The sequence below is a fragment of the Ovis aries genome, chromosome 3 (genome assembly GCF_016772045.2).
Source record: "Ovis aries strain OAR_USU_Benz2616 breed Rambouillet chromosome 3, ARS-UI_Ramb_v3.0, whole genome shotgun sequence".
Taxonomy (NCBI): domain Eukaryota; kingdom Metazoa; phylum Chordata; class Mammalia; order Artiodactyla; family Bovidae; genus Ovis; species Ovis aries.
In genome coordinates, this window is record NC_056056.1 from 224,545,804 (window position 1) to 224,564,894 (window position 19,091).

The 19,091-nt window shown below is 50.2% G+C and overlaps 1 long non-coding RNA gene across 2 annotated transcripts; it reads right to left on the bottom strand.

Annotated features, from left to right (window-relative positions):
• Nucleotides 1-7,285: 7,285 nt before the first annotated feature.
• LOC105610817 (uncharacterized) lies at nt 7,286-13,939 on the bottom strand. 2 transcript variants are annotated; one of them, XR_001039601.4, is made up of 5 exons: nt 13,785-13,939; nt 12,723-13,504; nt 12,327-12,613; nt 12,119-12,233; nt 7,286-10,336 (listed from the first exon to the last, which is right to left on the bottom strand). It is a non-coding gene; the product is annotated as an uncharacterized LOC105610817 (long non-coding RNA). The 2 variants fall into 2 exon arrangements; XR_009600307.1 differs by having other exon boundaries at nt 13,691-13,939.
• Nucleotides 13,940-19,091: the final 5,152 nt, after the last annotated feature.

Consider the following 19,091-nt stretch of genomic DNA (forward strand, 5'->3'; position numbering starts at 1 on the left):
TCCAGGCACCAGGTGGGTCCCCCGAGACCATTTGAAACAATTTTGTGTGGGCAAAGCACTGAGGAAAAACCCTATAAACACTGCTCGTGAAAACACTCGGTCTCTGTAGGAGGAATGCTACCCGCTTAGAAAAGAAGCCGCCCTCGTGAGCTCACAGGTCTGTGAAGGATGCCCACGTTTCCGGGACTTTCTTCTGCTCAGCTGAAGTTTTGAACAAAGCCCACGGCTCGTGTGATGCTAACATTTACATAATGAGCCAAGCCAGGCGGCTTCCCCTCTGTCCGTGGCTGGGAAAGCATCCTCAGTCGCATGTGTGGGCGGCGTGTGCAAACATCTGGGCGGACGTTTCCAGGCAGAGGCTCCATCGCCGGCCCTGGGACTCTCAGGCTGGGAGGTCAGGGCCACCGTGGCCGTCTGGCTGGCCGTGCCCTCTGACAGCGCCCACCAGCAGGACGTGTGGGGGCGTTCGTGTTGGGCACACGCAGGGCCATGCTGGTCAGCCCGTGGTCACTTGGCTGGGTCTCAGCCTGGGTGACACCGCAGAGCTGCTGAGCCACTCATGGGCGCCGCAGAAGGAAACCCGCGGCTGAGGCTCCTGGTCTCCTGCAGACCTCGGCGGGGCGGCTGCGTGGCCCCGGCCACGGCGTGCTCTCACTTGCCCAAGCACCTCTCTCCCTCTTGGCGCCTCTTGACCTGGCACGCCCCCTGCACGCCGGCCCTCCTCTCACCTCCCGTGCCTGTGGGCTCTGGGCGCAGGGTGGAAAGGGGACAAGACTCCCTGGGCACCAGGATAGGGGAGAGGTGTGGGGCATGTAAGTCTGCTAGGCTCTTCAGATGAGCGGGGTTGGTGGTTCCTGCACCGGTGCCGTGAGGCCAGACATCTGAAGGACCCCCCCAACACACACACTCACTCACTTACACACACATACATTTGCACACATATACATTTACACACATATACATTTACACACATACATGCACACTTACACACTTATACACATACACATTTACACACTCACACGCATACATTTACACGCATACATTTACACACACATTTACACACACATTTACACATATACACACTCACACGCATACATTTACACACATACACACACTTAAACAATACACTTACACACATACATTTACACACATACACGCACACTTACACATACACATTTACACACACATACATTTACACACATATACATTTACACACATACACACACATTTATACACATATACATTTACACACACATACACATACACACACACTTATACCCACATGCATATACATACATATACACATATACACACACACATACACACATATACACATACATTTATACACACACATATACACTTACATACATACACACACATACATTTACACACATTTACACACACACTCACACATTTAAACACACATACACTTACACACACACATTTAAACACATACATTTACACACATACACATACACACACACTTATACACACATACCCACATGCATATACATATATATACACATATACACACACTTATACATACACACACATACACACACATACATTTACACACACATACATTTACACACACATACATTTACACACATACACACTTAAACACACATACACTTACACATTTATACACATATACATTTACACAGACACACTCACTTATACACACATACATTTGCACATATACATTTACACACACACTTACACACACTTACACACATACATTTACACACATACATTTACACACACTTACACACATACATTTGCACACATACACACTCACACACATTTACACACATACGTTTACACACATATACATTTACACACACACTCACACACACATTTACACACATACATTTACACACATACGTTTACACACACACACACACACTCCTCCAACTGTCGTCTGCACATCTCCAGACGCCTGGGCACACAGATCCGGATCCCAGGGACACCCCTCCTACAGGCGGGACCACTGCGAGGGGCGGGTGGGAAAGTGGGTCTTCACTTGGCCCTCGCATCCTGTCCACAGAGGGTCTTTGGGTGGAAAGCCCTCCTTCTGGAGACCGGGGTGGGTTTGGTGGTTGTTTTTTTTATTGTTTCCCTAACACTTTGTATTGTGTCCATCTGGGAAGATTTGTTGTCTGACTTCTTCAGGAGGGTCCTGAGGCTTAGACGGTTGGGGACCCACCTTTCCTGCTGGGCCCCGGTCAAGGCTGCATCTCCATCAGACGTTGCTGGGTCTCCTCTTGAGGCGGTTGGTTCCACACCCAAACTCCATCGCAGATGCCGAGGAACGGGAGCCACACCCTGGGGACGAGCTCAGCATCTTCCCAAATCCTCAGTCAGGTTCGTTCTCCTTCATCCTCCCATCCCGAGCGGACCTTGCCATCCATGGACCTGTAACCAGCCTGGACCCAGACACCCTGCAGACCCCGCTCAGCGGTCACACTGGCGCTGATGACGTCCGATGTTCCCCAGTGAACGTGCGCGCTTCCTTCCCAAATCCCGGCACACAGCCCCACCTTTGAGCTCACCATGCCCCCACCATGGACACGTCTCTGTCCTTCAGGGGTCCCGCGGGGCCTTCAGAGAACCTGCAGCCCGGCAGAGCAGACACAGCTGAGGCACTCGGGGAGCATCTGCTGGGTTTGTTTCCGCATCAGGGACGTCTGTCCAGTAGGATAACGCCTGGACCACCCCTCAGATCCTCTGCCAGAAAGAACGAGACATCAGGGGCAAACTAGTCCCCTACTCAGAGGCCAGCCTGAGAGCCGGGAGGGTCTCCATGGGCCGGACCAGTGGCCCTTCACTCTTCCTTGGATGGAGCCTCCATCCTGGCCCACCCCTGCCAGTCCCCAGGGCTTCCCACCATCACCCCACGTCAGACCTCACAGTTCTGTTATTTTTTACACTTGCTGTGACAGATTGATTCTCTCCATTCTATGCCTTTGCATGTCTTTTGTCTCCTGCACAGAAAAGCTGTCTGGGGAGCTGGTCAAAGCCACTTCGGATCCCAAGGGGCGAGCACACAACATGTATAGGTTTTCACCATTTGGTGCTGAAAACATCGCTGGTCCGAAGTTGATGTGTGCTGCCAGCCATGGACAGCAGCCGCGTGACCCAGACATTTCCACCTGCTGAGTTGCTGGCGACATTTGACATCCAAAGAGAAAGAGGCTCCTCCCGCCTCTGCTGCTGCTGGGGGCAGGGATCTGAGTGTCAGGATTTGTTTCCAGGGAAAGATCCCAGGGCCCAGGGGCATCCGGAACGGGCCTCTCCTCTTAGCTGCCAGGCAGGGCAACTGATCCTGGCTGATTCTTCTTCTGATTGAAACAGATTAGGGTTCTCAGCTGGTTTCTGGTCTTTGCGGTGAAAACCCAGCACACAGGCTCTGCCAGCATGAGGCTGTGTGAAGTGAACCCCAGCCCCCCCCACCCCGGCCCTTGACTAGGCTGCGATGCCGCGCGGTCCTGACAGGCCATCTGACACGTGCGTGCTGGGTCGCTTCAGGAGCGTCCAACTCTTTGCAACCTCATGGACTGTAGCCCGCCAGGCTCCTCTGTCCATGGGATGACCCAGGCAAGAATACTGGAGTGGGTTGCCATTTCCTTCTCTGGGGTATCTTCCTGACCCAGGGATCAAACCTGCGTCACCAACACTGCAGCCAGATTCTTTAGTGTCTGAGCCACTTCAGTGGATTAATTCAGTGTATCAAAGCACAGAAAAGATGTTGAAACCTGTAGATGCGGGTGTGGGAAATATGGGGCAGCCTCGTCACCAGGGCCGAGGAGGCTCAAAAACACCAAGACGGAGAACAAGGCCCCCGGCTGGCCGCCAGCACCGTCGCTCCTGCTTCCCAGAGAGGAGCGTGCTTTCTTCATGGGATATTGTGTCTTCAGTGAGTCTAGTAATGAAATTTTTAAAAACCCAGTGACGTTGATCCAAATTTTGGCTAGGAAGCCTATTAAAATCGATAACAGCAGCCTAATGCATTCTAAGGCATGGGCACCGGAGATGATAAATCTTGGAAATTTGCATTGTATAAAAATGTTTTAGTCAATGGTTTTGTAGTCAGGAAGATTCTCTGACTCTCTGATTGGCTGCTCCGGTGCAGAAGACTAAAGATGAGCACTGTCGGACGCATGAGGATCTCCAGGGAAGTGTCTGAAGTGGAGAACGGCTTTCTTGTTCGGCTCTTGAGCATTCACTTTAATGACTTAGTACCATTTACTGTTTGGAATCTGCAGCCCCGTAGGCACAGAGGCAGTGCCAGGCATGGAGCCACAGGCCCCGCCCTCCTGCCCACTGTCTCCAGCACAGGAGACGAGCAAGGGGTGGAGGCTGACGGTGCGAGAAAGGGTTCCCATCAGCGACTCTCCACCGTCCGTGCCTGGGAGTCTCCACCCTCTCACCTGCCCCTCCCTGAGTCCCCGCAGGGCCTGGATGCTCGGCCTTCGCAGACCTGCTTGGTGTGCATCCTGTTCTCTGCTCCAGCTGCAGTGGGTGCCCTTCCTCGGAAGGAAAGGCTGAGGTCCCCTTCCTTGGGCTCTCCTCCTGGAGGACATGCAGTTTTCCTGATTACTGTCACCAGGCCACAAAGGTGACATTGTCTGTGATGACCGGTGTCTGAAAGTCCATCAGAAAAGGCGAAACTCCAGGACGAGGAGAGTGGCTCACTTTATCCAGACCGCAGGTGGTCCTAGGATGAGAGGAAGGCGAGGGCGCACAGGGGCCTCTGCCTCGCCTCTTCCTGGCCCAGGCGCAGAATTGCAGCTGATGCCCATCCTTCTGAAGCCAGCTGGCCAGGACACACACCTTTTCTGTGCTGGAAGCCTCTGCTCCCTCCTCCAGGGCTGGCCCAGGGAGGCCTTCAGAGGCTGCTAGGATGCCCAGCACCCCTGATACACAAGCCCACCTGGTGATGTCAGTTTTCACCTGATCCTCCATGGAAGGACCTTCCCCAGAGGACACAGAAATGTCTCCACCACCCCTGGGCTGGTGTGTGTGTGCCCACAGCACATCCAGGCTGCACATCGCCGCCCCAGATGGCCTGCCCTGGCCCAGCCCTGTTGGCATGTCCTCCCCAGCAACTGCTGGCATCTTGCTTTCTTTGACCTCACCTACAACAATCATAATTATGGAGGGTTTGGTGCTGACCTGTTTGCTCCTTGTGTCCTGGTCTCTGACTTAAGTGTGGATTCCTGGGAGTGGGCACAGATCTCTCCTGAATTGCAGTGCCAGCGTCTAACTCAGGGCACAGCTAAGAGGTGGGGTGACTGCTAACGAGCGTGGGGATTCTTCTCCAGGGTGAAAATATTCTGGAATGAGACAGTAGTAATGATAGCCCAACAGGGAAGCCTGGCACACTATAGTCCACGGGGTCACGAAGAGCTGGACACAACTTAGCGACTGGAAAACAACAGGATACCCCACCTCTGTGAGTGTGCTAGAACTGCGGAATTGTGTGCTTTGCGGAATTGTAACGTCAGTTCAGTTCAGTCACTCAGTCAAGTCCAACTCTTTGTGACCCCATGGACTGCAGCACACCAGGGCCCCCTGTCCATCACCAACTCCCGGAGCTTGCTCAAACTCATGTCCATTGAGTCAGTGATGCCATCCAACCATCTCATCCTCTGTTGTCCCTTTCTCCTCCTGCCCTCAATCTTTCCCAGCATCAGGGTTTTTTCCAATGAGTCAGCTCTCTGCATCAGGTGGCCAAAGTATTAGAGCTTCAACTTTAGCACCAGTCCCTTCAATGAATATTCAGGACTGATTTCCTTTAGGATGGACTGGTTGGATCTCCTTGCAGTTCAAGGGACTCTCAAGAGACTTCTCTAACACCACAGCTTGAAAGCATCAATTCTTCAGTGCTCAGCCTTCTTTATGGTCCAACTCTCACAAGCATACACAACTAATGGAAAACCATAGCTTTGACTGTACAGAACTTTGTTGGCAAAGTAATGTCTCTGTTTTTAAATATGCTATCTAGGTCGGTCATAGCTTTTCTTCCGAGGAGCAACCATCTTTTAATTTCATGGCTGCAGTCACCATCTGCAGTGATTTTGGAGCCCAAGAAAATAAAGTCTCTCACTGTTTCCATTGTTTCCCCATCTATTTGCCATGAAGTGATGGGCCCAGATACCATGATCTTAGTTTTCTGAATGTTGAGTTTTAAGCCAGCTTTTTCACTCTCCTCTTTCACTTTCATCAAGAGGCTCTTTAGTTCTTTGCTTTCTGCCATAAGGGTGGTGTCATCTGCATATTTGAGATTATTGCTATTTCTCCCGGCAATCTTGATTTCAGCTTGTGCTTCTTCCAGTCTAGCGTTTCTCATGATGTACTCTGCATAGAAGTTAAATAAGCAGGGTGACAATATACAGTCTTGATGTACTCCTTTTCCTATTTGGAACCAGTCTGTTGTTCCATGCCCAGTTCTAACTGTTGCTTCCTGACCTGCATACGGATTTTTCAGGAGACAGATAAGGTGGTCTTGTATTCCCATCTCTTTCAGAATTTTCCACAGTTTGTTGTGATCCACACAGTCGAAGGCTTTGACATAGTCAATAAAGCAGAAATAGATGTTTTTCTGGAACTCTCTTGGTTTTTCAATGATCCAAAGGGTGTTGGCAACTTGATCTCTGGTTCCTCTGCCTTTTCTAAAACCAGCTTGAAGTTCTTGGTTTGTGTAGATTTGAAGCCTGGCTTGGAAAATTTTGTGCATTACTTTACTAGCATGTGAGATGAGTGCAATTCTGCAGTAGTTTGAACATTCTTTGGCATTGCCTTTCTTTGGGAATGGAATGAAAACTGACCTTTTCCAGTCCTGTAGTCACTGGTGAGTTTTCCAGATTTGCTGGCATACTGAGTACAGCACTTTCACAGCGTCATCTTTCAAGATTTGAAATAGCTCAACTGGAATTCCATCACCTCCACTAGCTTTGTTCGTAGTGATGCTTCCTAAGGCCCACTTGACTTCACGTTCCAGGATGTCTGGCTCTGGGTGAGTGATCACACCACTGTGGTTATCTGGGTCGTGAAGACCTTTTTTGCACGGCTCTTCTGTGTATTCTTGCCGCCTCTTCTTGATATCTTCCGCTTCTGTAGGAGCCATGCCATCTCTGCCCTTTATCGAGCCCATCTTGGCATGAAATGTTCCCTTGGTATATTTACACTACTAGACCCACCCTTTGAAATTGGTGAAATGAGCTCTTCAAACAGAAAGGAAACGGCAAGCCAAGGAAACTTGGAGCAGTAAGAAGAGTAGAAGTATGGGTACATAGAACTTTATGAATATGAGTTGATTAAACAAAAATGATAAATCTTTCAATAGTCAAAACTATGACATTAAAAGTGATAAAGATAAAAGGACCTATAATAGTGAGGATTCCACACTTTACTTCAAGCTATAAAACGCTGATACAGGTAGAGTCACATATGTGCACTGAAATACCCACAGAAACTACTATAAAACTGTACAAAAAGATGCCGTAACACCACCATAAATCAATCTGGAATTCTGGAATTAATCCGGAAGTTCTAAATATGAACAGATGACTTAGAGGAAAGTTTTAAGCGAGAATGAGATATAAAGGAACAAACAGAAAACATCAAAGTGGTGTTTAAATTCCAGCTGATCAATGATTACATTAAATGCAAATGGTTTAAATATACACATAAAGAAACGGAGATTTTCAGCGTGAGTAAAAAGTAAACACAGTCCAACTGTACACTGATCCCAGAAACTCTATATTCAAAGGCATAGAGAAGCCTGCGTAAGAGGACGGAAAAGGACACACCACGCACCATGCAAACATCAGCTGAGGGGAAAAATGGAGACTCCACAACTAAGAAAATCACTAACAATAATGAGCGGCATCAGATGATCTAAGGATCAGCCTACCAGAAAGACCTGGCAATCCCAGACGTGCGCACGCCAAGCAGTACAGCTTCAAGACTCAGGAGGCGGGAGGGACCACATCCTGGGCCAGAAAACAAAGTTTAAAGAGCTGACATCGTAAGAATGTGCTCTTTGGCCATAAAGGGGTCAAACTAAGACTCAATAACAAAAAATTGTTTAATGGTTAGAAATTAAACAACACAATCCGAAATAATCTATAAGTTAAACAGAAAGTCTCCAAATAAATTTAAAAAGACGTAGACCCAAAGGAGATAGAAACACAACATAACAAACCCTGATGCAGTTAAACCAGTGCTGAGAATGAAATTCGTAATATCAAACGTTCACCTGAGTTACCAGTCAGTAACTGAAACCACCTTAAGGACCTAGAAAAAGAAGCAAACTAAACCCAAAAGCAGCAGAAGGAAATAAATGATAAGAGGAGAAACCGATGGAATTAAAAGTAGGAAAACAAGAGAGAGAACCAATTACACAGAAATCTGGGTCTTAAAGATATCAACGAAATGGATCAATTTTTATCAAGATTGAAAAAAATGCAAGAGTACAAGCGTAAAGAACAAAGAATCAATATCAGAAGTGCGGTAGAGGATCTCACTGCATATTCGATAGCCTTTCAATATGCAACAAAGGCAAACTACAAAATTTACTCTCAGACATGCAACAACTTAAAAGATTAACTCCTTGAAGCTGCAAAGTATTACAGTTCAGCCAAGATGAAATAGAAAATCTAAACAGTCCTATAGTTCTTAAACATTATTACATTTGTAATTGAAAAGCTCCTGAGAAAGACATCTCCAGGCTCCAATAGTTTCACTAGAGAACTCTACAAAATACTTAAAGAAGAATTAATACCAATTTTATGCAACAATTTTGGAAAAAAATAGAAGCGACATGTGGCACGCGTCTTACGAGGCCAGTAAGACCTTAATACCAAAACCAGACACGGGCAGAGCCACAGCAGCAGCAAAAAACACGGGCCAACATCTCTCATGAACTTAAGTGCAAAATACTCAACAAAATACTAGCAAGCTGAATTCAATCAAGTATAAAAACATGTATAAGCCACAATCAAGTGGGATTTCTTCTATGTATGAAACATCTGCAAATCAACGTTATCTACCATGTAAAGAAGCCAGAGGAAAAAAAGCATATGATCACATCAGCTGATCCAGAAAAAACATCTGACCATGTACAATGCCCATTCATGAGAAAAACCCTCAGCAAGTCAGGAACTGAATGGGACTACCTACTGATGAGGAGCGTGTACAGAAAGCCTGCCCCTGGTGTTATATTTAATGGTGAAATACAGATTGTGTTTCCCTTAACATTGAGAACAAGACCAGCATGTCCTCTCTTGTTACTTTCATTCAACATAAACATAGTACTAGAAATATTAGCTACTAAAATAAGGCAAGAGGAAAAAGCCTAAAGGTTGGAAGTTCAGTTCAGTTCGGTCGCTCAGTCGTGTCTGACTCTTTGCGACCCTATGGACTGCAGCACGCCAGGCCTCCCTGTCCATCACCAACTCCCAGAGTTTACCCAAACTCATGTCCATTGAGTCGGTGATGCCATCCAAACATCTCATCCTCTGTCGTCCCCTTCTTCTCCTGCCTTCAATCTTTCCCAGCATCAGGGTCTTTTCAAATGAGTCAGTTATTCGCATCAGGTGGCCAAAGTTTTGGAGTTTCAGCTTCAGCATCAGTCCTCCCAATGACTATTCAGGACTGATTTCCTTTAGGATGGACTGGTTGGATCTCCTTGCATTCCAAGGGACTCGCAAGAGTCTTCTCCAACACCACAGCTCAAAAGCATCAATTCTTCGGTGCTCAGCTTTCTTTATAGTCCAGCTCTCACAACTGTACATGACTACTAGAAAAACCATAGCTGTGACTAGACGGACATTTGTCAGCAAAGTAATGTCTCTGTTTTTTAATACACTGGCTAGGTTAGTCATAGCTTTTCTTCCAAGGAGCAACCATCTTTTATTTTCTTGGCTGCAGTCACCATCTGCAGTGATTTTGGAGGCCAAAAAATAAAGTCTGTCACTGTTGCCCAATCTATTTGCCATGGAGTGATGGGACCAAATGCCATGATCTTTGTTTTCTGAATGTTGAGCTTTAAGCCAACTTTTTCACTCTCCTCTTTCACTTTCATCAAGAGGCTTTTCGGTTCTTCTTCACTTTCTGCCATGAGGGTGGTGTCATCTGCATATCTGCAGTTCTGCATTTCCCCTGGTAATCTTGATTCCAGCTTGTGCTTCCTCCAGCCCAGCGTTTCTCATGATGTACTCTGCATATAAGTTAAATAAGCAGGGTGACAGTATACAGCCTTGACGTGGTCCTTTCCCAAGTTGGAAGCAGTCTGTTGTTCCATGTCCAGTTCTAACTGTTGCTTCCTGACCTGCATAAAGGTCGGAAAGGGAGAAATAAAACTATCTCTGCAGATGACACTAATACTTAAAAGTGGAAAAGCCCAAGAAATCTACAAATGTCTCCAGAACTAGTGAGTTCAAAAAAGTTTTCAAATACAAGATCAACATAGAAAGATCACTTGAAAATCTATACACTAACAGAGCATGAGGAAATTGAAATGAAAAACAATGGCATTTACAATCACTCCAAAAATAATTAGACATCTCATTTCAGCAGATATTTAACAAAACATGCATAGGATTGGGATGCTAAAATTGCTTTAAATGCAAATGCAGGTATTCAAGGAAGACTGAAATAAATGAAGAGGCAAACTATGGGCTAAACTTAATAAAGATGTCAGTTTCTCTTACCCTCAGTCCACTAATTGATCTTTAGGTTTAATGCAATTCATAACAAAATTCCAATAGGGTTTCTTGTATACAGGGTCATAGCAATTCTTTATATGGAAACAAGCAGATCTTAGGATGGTTAACATAATCTTGGCAAAGAATAATACAGTGAGGGAAATCTCTCTACCCAACCTTATGACTTATTGTATAGCTACAGTAAACAAAAGACCCTGGTCTTAGCAAAAGCATAGAAACACAGGTCAATAAAACAGAATAAAGCATCCAGAAACAGGTCCACACAAATATGCTCAAGCGATTTTTGACAAAGATACAAAAGCAATTAAATAAAGGATCACCTTTTCAACAAATAGTCTGCAGCAAGTGGACATCCGTGGGCAAAAATAATGAATCTAAACTTCAAACCTTGCAAAAAGTTAACTCAAAATAGATCTTAGACTTGTATCTAAAGTGTAAAGTTATAACTCTGTTGTCAAAATAATGGGAAAAAATTTCAGGCTCTATGGTTAGGCAAATAGTTCTAAAACTTGACACCAAAAGAACTATCCAAAAAGGAAAAACTGATCAACTAAATTAGCCCCGAATGTAAAGATGGTCAATTTCATTAGATTTTGGGGAAATCAAAATAAAACCACAATGAGACACCACTATGCACTTACTGGGAATAAACAAGTGGTAAGGTCAAATGCTGATGGGACTGCAGACAAATAAAAGCACTCCCGATTTTACAGTTTCTTTAAAAACTAAGTATGCAATTACCAAACTACCTAGCGATTACACTCATGAGCATTTATCCTAGAGAAAAATTAGTATGATAGCAGATGTGCAATAGCCAGAAAATAAAACAGCACGCCCTTCAATGAGCTGATGGTTAGACTAACTGTAGTTCATCCAGACTGTGGCAAAGCACTAAGAATAAAAAAAGAACCGGTGATACCCAGCAACATGGATGGATCTCTAGGGAATTATGCTGAGTAGAAACGTTCTCTCCCAAGAGGGTTCTTGTGGTATGAGTCCATTAACGCCATTAGATGGAAAAATTTCAGAAACAGAGGACAGATTGGTGCCTGCCAGGGGTTAGGAATGGATGGAGATGTAGTAGTTATAAAAAGTCAGTGGAAAGGATCTTTGTGAAGAACTTGTCAGTGTCTGGACGGTGGTAATGAAAACACATACCTATCCGGGTGATAAACGCATACAGAACTAAACACACGCAGAAATTCAAGCCAGCCTGGGGAAACTGGATGGCTTTGCTGACCTATATTGATATCAATATATTACATTATGGTTTTGTAGAATGCTACCATTGAGAGAGACTGGGCAAAGGGTACAAGGGTTCTCTATCTTAAAACTGCATGAAAACCTACATTATCTTAATAAAAAATTTGTGTGTAAATTTTTACCGTTATCATCAGAATCAGCTGCCACACCAAGTAGTCTCAGATTCAGCGTGCTGAGCACAGACCATGGCGAAAGGCAGGGGAGAGTAGTGCTGGGCCAGGGCTGCGGCGTGGAGACCTGCGTGTTGGTGGGGATGAGGTGAAACAAAATCGTGTGTCCAAGAGTCCTGATCAGTGGTGATGTGCACCTTTCGCCCTCTGAGACTTTTACCTGGGGGCAGGTTTGTCCTGATGGCACCAGGGGAGGGTCTCCGCCAGAGTCAGGGTCTGGGAGTCCAGGTGGAAATTTGAAATGGGACTCTCCCCATTGGCCCCACATGGTCAGCAGCTGTCCTGAACCAGGAGAGTGATGTCTGTCACCGTGGAGGTCACAGGCTGGTCCCCATGTCCTCGGGAAAGAAGGAACTGCTGCCTTGTCACGAAGATGTGGCCAAAGCCCGCAACTCGGGACTCCCGGTGCTCCTGGTGGGAACCGAGTCCTCCTGGGCCCACACGTGCCTGTGATGGGTGACAATCTGAGCCTCCTGTGTGCGAGCCCCACCTCCTGCCTCTTCCATCAAAATTCCCAGTGGCCCCCCTGCCCTGGCGGGCTCCTTCCAGAACCCACCTGGGTGCCCTGCTGGCTGTGAGCAGGGGACGGCAGCCCGGGCTGACCCGGCTCCTCTGTGCCTTCTTCCCTGGGCAGGATGGAGGGCTCAGGGTGAAGGAAAGAGCACAGTTAGGAACGCAGAGCAAAAGCAGAACACCGGCCCCTCCAGGAAGCGCTGTGGTGCCTGTACACACGTGTGCTCTTGTGTGTGCGCGTGTGTGCGTGTGTGGGCGTGTGCACTTGCACGTGGGTGAGTATGCAGGCCAGTGCACCCCCCCAACCCCCCCCCCCCGTGTATTCTAAACTGAACTGCGCGGCTGACTCACAGGAGGACGTAGACCCAGAGCAGCAGTTCAAGTGGTGAGCCTGGCAGGGCCTGTCCAGCAGGTCTAGGCCCCCACCCCGACTCCAGGGCAGGAACAGGCCCAGGGCCACCCCAGGGCCCCTCCTGCTCGCCCCTGGGGTCGTGGCCTTCCTGCTCATCCCACCCCCAGCCCCACAGAAAGCCCCTGGGGCTCCAGCGCCGCCTGCCACCCCTCATCTGGAGACGCCGCCCCCCATTCACTCTCCACCCTCTACCCCCCTGCCCTGCAACTCAGCACCCAAATGCTCCTTTTTGGCCTGGAACGTTGGAAGATTCTTGCAAGGGCAAACGCACTGCAGTGAAGTCATCTCATTACAGACTCCTGAACAACTGGGCTTCTCCCCCACAAAATGGAAATTAAGACTTGACAGCGAATACTTCTGCTCTGAAGAAAAGCCATCAGAGGGTCTTGTCTGTGAGCTGCATGTGGCCAGACCTGAGAAGACACCTCAGTTTTGGAAGGGGAGGGGAGGGTGGGGGGGAGAAGAGAGGGGAAGGGGGGAGGGGGGAGGGGAGGGGGAGGGGAGGGAGTGCGAGGGGAAGGGGGAGGGGAGGACAGGTCGGGGAGGGAAGGGGAGGAGAGGGGAGGGAGGGCCGCTGGGGAGGGAGATGCTGTGTTTACCCCCGGCCCTCCCTGTTGTCCTGGTCACCATGAGGCCCCCCACTGCCCTCCTCGGGGGAGGGGGTGCGCCTCCCTGGCCCCCGGAGGTCCGTACTGTAACGCTCCCTCCGGCTGTCGTCCCGGAGGTCTCCTTCTGGCCCCCAGATGATCGCCTCCTCTTTAGCCACTTCAGAACCTGCCCTGGGTCCACACCCAGGCCTTCGCGACCCAGCCAGGAGCCCAGTTTCTGCCCGCTCTGTGCACAGGCTCGCCCCCGCCCCCACAACGCTTCAGCAGGAGACGCCCGGGGGAGGCGGGGCCGGGGCCGGGGGAGGCGGGGCCGGGGCCGGGGAGGCGGGGCCGAGGCCGGGGGAGGCGGGGCCGGGGCCGGGGGAGGCGGGGCCGGGGCCCTGGGGAGGCGGGGCCGGGTCCCTGGGGAGGCGGTGCCGGGGGCCCGGGGGAGGCGGGGCCGGGGCCCTGGGGAGGCGGGGCCGGGGGCCCGGGGAGGCGGGGCCGAGGCCGGGGGAGGCGGGGCCGGGGCCGGGGGAGGCGGGGCCGGGACCGGGAGAGGCCGGACCGGGGGCTGGGAGAGGCGGGGCCGGGGCCCCGGGGAGGCAGGACCGGGGGCTGGGAGAGGCGGGGCCGGGGCCCGCAGGGCGCTGGGCCGGGATTGGTCTCTCAGGTCGCTCAGAAAAGCTGAAATGCAGGTAATTTATCCCTAATATCCTACAAGCGAAAGCTCCTCAGCGTCTTTACCGGGGTCATCTGGGCGCGGAGACCACCACGCCCACCTCGTCTCAGTCTTCGGACTAAATATCTGGAATATTTTTTGAGAGAAGGCATAAAATCGCCCCCTTTATTGAGCTGACTAATTGGAACAAGTCAGAGCCTTTCATGAGACGCGATGCTGAGGGCTCAGCCGAGCCTTCCTCGTCCCCAGGTGACCCACGCTCACAAAACTGGCTGGTTGTCAACACTGGGGATATTTCTTCAGAAAATTCACATTTCATTTTCCTCAGTAAGTCAGTTTTCTGTGATTAGAGAAGAGCGAGGCCAATCATTTTAAGTGTTTTTCTGCCTTTCCACAGGAATATTAGAAAGAACATTTGCTCGAAGCATGCAGGCGTTCTTTTCTCCACAAACATAAAAAGGGGACAGAAAGCACAGGAAAATGTGAAAAGACTGTGCTTCCTGCCGTTTCAGCAAGGATTTCAGGTTTGTTCCTAATCCCATGAGAACTAGCCTGGAGCCAAGGATCCCACTTGCCCAGCTGGGGGTGACCGGCGCATCTGAGATCCCCCGGGGAGCACCCAAACGCCACCCAGGGAAAGCAGGTTCTTCTAATTAGCAAAATGAGACAGTCGTGTGGGAAAGTCCACAGCGTGACAGGTTAGAGGCAGGAGGGCTGCTGGGCCTGCTTGCTGATGGTGGTGGGAGCTGGGCACCCCTGGAGAGACAGGGCAGAGTGCTCGCCCCCAAACCCCTCAGCTTCTCTGGAAAATTCCATACCAGAAGCAGAGGGAGGAAGTTTGGCTGGAAGTTCTGGAGCCAATACCTGGACTAGGCTCCGGCCAGGGAGGCCCTGGGGCATCAGCCCCACCCTGCTGTGGGCAGGAGGGAGGGGTGTCCACGGGCAGCACCGGGGAGGAGGGAGGGGGCATCCGCGGACATCACCAGGGAGAAGGGAGGGGCGTCTGCGAGCAGCACCCGGAGGAGGGCGGAACTCTGAGCGCAAGGGAACCTCTGAGACGGGTAAGGTAAGGTGCAGCCTCAGGCTCTGGGAAGAACCTCGAAGCCCTGACTTGGGTCCGATAGTGTGGCGCCCAAGGGCTGGGTGGTTCTGATGGATCAGGCTGGCGGTCCTGGTGTCTCGGGAGGACAGCCTCCCTCTGGGCACCGGCTCTGCCATCCCATCTTGGAGATGCTGCCTTGGGGCCTCAGGGCTGGGGGGCCTTGCCGGCAGCACACGACCTGGGAGGGAGACGACGGAGGCAGGGTGCTCCAGCCTGTGACAAAGGCCCCCTGCCCTTAGCAGAGTTGGCGCACCGCCGGCCCCTCTAACCGGGATGCTGCCCATGTGTTTCAGCAGGGCATGGGCCTGCTCCTGCATCTGCCACGGGTTCTCATCCCCGACTGCGCCCCGGTGCTGTGCTCTATGAATCCTCCCTTGTCTTGTGCTAAATCCCGTGGAAGAGTGTGTCAGGAACACACGGGAACACCGCGGCAGCCCCCAGGGGCCGGGCACGAGCAGGGTTACACTCTTCTGTCCATGGTCCAGAATGCACCTGTGGCTACGTGGCTACCATCCGGACACGTGGGAGCAGGAGGCAGGGACGCAGCCCCCGCACCACCTGTTTGTCTGCCAGTGGCGAGGCCCTGCACCCCCCCCCCCAGGTGGCTGTACGCTGGGCTCCAGGACTTCAGGCCAGCCGGCAGGGTGGCCTCTGGTCCAGGAAGTAGGTACAGGTGAGGCGCTCAGTGCATGTCTGTCCCTGGAGTGAATGCATCCAGTCAGCCAGCTGCCAGTCCACAGCGTCTCCTGATTCTTACTCTAACCCCTCTGCTCAGGACCGTCTCCACAACCCAAACTTAAAGTGAGAAGACAGACCACCCAGATCAGCTGTCACAGGACCCAGAGGTCACAGTGTCAATCTCCCGCTGTTCAAGTGATGAGGAAAGTCGGACCCCTCCAGGATCACCCTCACACAACGGGATGCTGGCCTCAGGGGATGTCTCGGGGTGCTGGTCCTGTGCAGCCAGAGCTGGGGGGTGTCTCCCAGTGGGAGTGGCCATGGTACCGTATTAGCCCAAGTAGGGTTTCAGCATCCCTTAGCGCTTGACCCTTTATCCCAGGCTTTCCTCACAGGCCGACACGCCCAAGGGGACAGAAAGGAGCTCATTCCTCGGGTGTGTTTATTTTTTGTTTTTTGGGCTCAAACTGTTGACAGCTTTTAAGTCCAAATTCCAGTTTTCTCCATCAGTTAGTTCCCTGTGCAAAGATGTAAAAGAGGTTTGTAAGACTCTTTAGGGGAAATATATTTATATATAAAACATCACCAAAGGACACAAAAGCCCTTGAGGATAGAAAAGTGAGCACACAGAGACGCAGCCCATGTGGCGTGAACGTTGGCAGTGGAGGGGGGATGGGCAGGTGACCATATGCTGGACAATGGGCTCCTCAAACGGAAAAAAATAAAATTGATCTTTTGTTGTTCCATAGCTAAGTCATGCCCGACTCTCTGTGACCCCATGGATGGCAGCACGCCAGGCCTCCCTGTCCGTCACCAACTCCCGGAGCTTCCTCAAACTCATGTCCATCGAGTCGGTGATGCCATCCAACCATCTCATCCTCTGTTGTCCCCTTCTCCCCCTGTCCTCAGTCTTTCCCAGCATCAGGATCTTTTCCAGTGAGTCGGTTCTTCCCATCAGTTGGCTCATCCCAAAGATTGGAGCGTCAGCCTCAGCATCATTCAAATGCACTGAATGACGTCCCTGGGAAACAAGAGGCTGAGAAGACCTGCAGGAGATGCTGTGGTGCCTGTGGCTGGTACGGGGTGATGCTCAGAGCACCGAAAACCGCACAAGGAAGTAAGCTGAAGACAGACAGCTGAACAAAGCTCCAGCCAAGGGGATGAGCAGACACAGAGGGAGAAAATAAAGGCCAATGACATTCAAAACTTCTGAACTTGACAGTAATCAGAAAAATAAAAATCCAGGCAGTCCAATATGAAATCACACAATTTGGACTGTCCAAAGTGTAACTGGTAGGGCTGTGAGGAGGGGTGGGTGACACCCAGGGAGGTGGGAAATTCACAGGACCTCCTGCAATCAAATGCACAGGCCAGTGGCCCAGAAGCCCTCTTCTAGATGTCCATGTGGGGGTTGTAACCACAACCCCCTGGCGAAAGGAGAAAGCCAGCAAGAACGCCACTGCAGTGGGCTCTTAGTGATAAAACCTTTCTTGAAATAACCTAAATATTCATGAGTATGAAGTGAGAATACTATTCAGCAGTCAAGTGAGCAAACAAGAGATGTGTCTAGCAACACGAATAAGTTTCCAAAACCGTGTCGAGTGAAAATATGCAGAGCAACTTGCCCTGCAAACTACCACTGTGTAAGGTGGGAACAGGAGCAGGATGGCGTATGTGTTGTTTAGGGATACGTGAGTCTGGGAGCCCTGCTGGAGACCTGACTTGGGAGAGTGGCTGCTTTTGTTAGAGACAACTTCAGCTGCACAACACAGACATCTGCTCATGTGAAAACAGGTTAAACAAAGTGGGAAACTACTTTCTCCTGTATACACTAGAAGGCCAGATATCCAGGGCTTGTATGCTGCTTTATGGTGACGTTAGAATCATAGGCTCCCATCATTTCTCTGCCCCACTGCCTTTTGTGAACAGCTTCTGTTCTCAAGGTTGCCTCATGTTCCAAGATGGCTGTTGGTGCTCCGGCAATCCCATCTCTACTCCAGGACAATGCCCAGAGGAAGTGGAAGATGAAAGGATGTAACCCCTGCCTCAAGTTTGCCTCTGGGGTGAGAAGGGACTGGAAGTGTGTAGGGGCAGACGGGGTTTCTTTATAGCTGTAATAGTTTGTTTTCAAAAACCCTCATCAGAAACAAATACAGATGATTTAAAAATTTGTTAAAGACAATGATTAATGAAGCATGCTTTTACACTGTTTATTCTCTATGATTGTATTTATGTTTGGTTGAAATAGTTCACAGGAAGAAACATGACGAAAATAGGAAGTGAATTTAATATATTGATTTGCATTAATGATATGAGTCGATTCGTTGATTTATAGCAATAACGAAGAGCAGCTGATTGCTGAGCTCCCGGTGCCTCCTGGGAGGCAGTCAGAGTTGCACGGAAGTGAGTGAGCTCCCCAGTGGGAGCCTGCCCAGCCCCGGAGTCTGCGTGATGACACATGTGGCTGCCTTCGCGGCCAGCTGTGCCACAAGGTCTTACAGGCCTTTTCCTGTGCTTTTCCCCACTCAGAGCAGGTCCTCCTGTGCAGCCCATCTGACCGAACGTGGCGCCCGTTACAGCCCATCCACACCCCCCTGGACAGCTGCATGGATCTTTGATGCTCTAGCTTCCTGGAGCCTGCCAACTGCGGATGCGAATAACCTGGCCTGACGCACCTGCTCCCAGGCGGTCCCCTGGAGCACTTGGGCCAGGCAGCCGTGACATCAGTGTTCCCACGAGTTCTGGTCACCTGCTTGGCCCGTTCTCCCCCAGAGTCTGTCGCGGTCCGATCCTGGAGCAGGTGATCAGGGTCTGGCTGGCACCCGGGCTGGTACCTGGCAGACACCTCCACCCAATGCAGCTAGATGCACACCTCCCCCGACAGCTGGACCAAGCGCAGACGGAACGCGAGCAGAGTGGGCGCCAGGTCCCCACGGAGCCTGTCAGGTGAG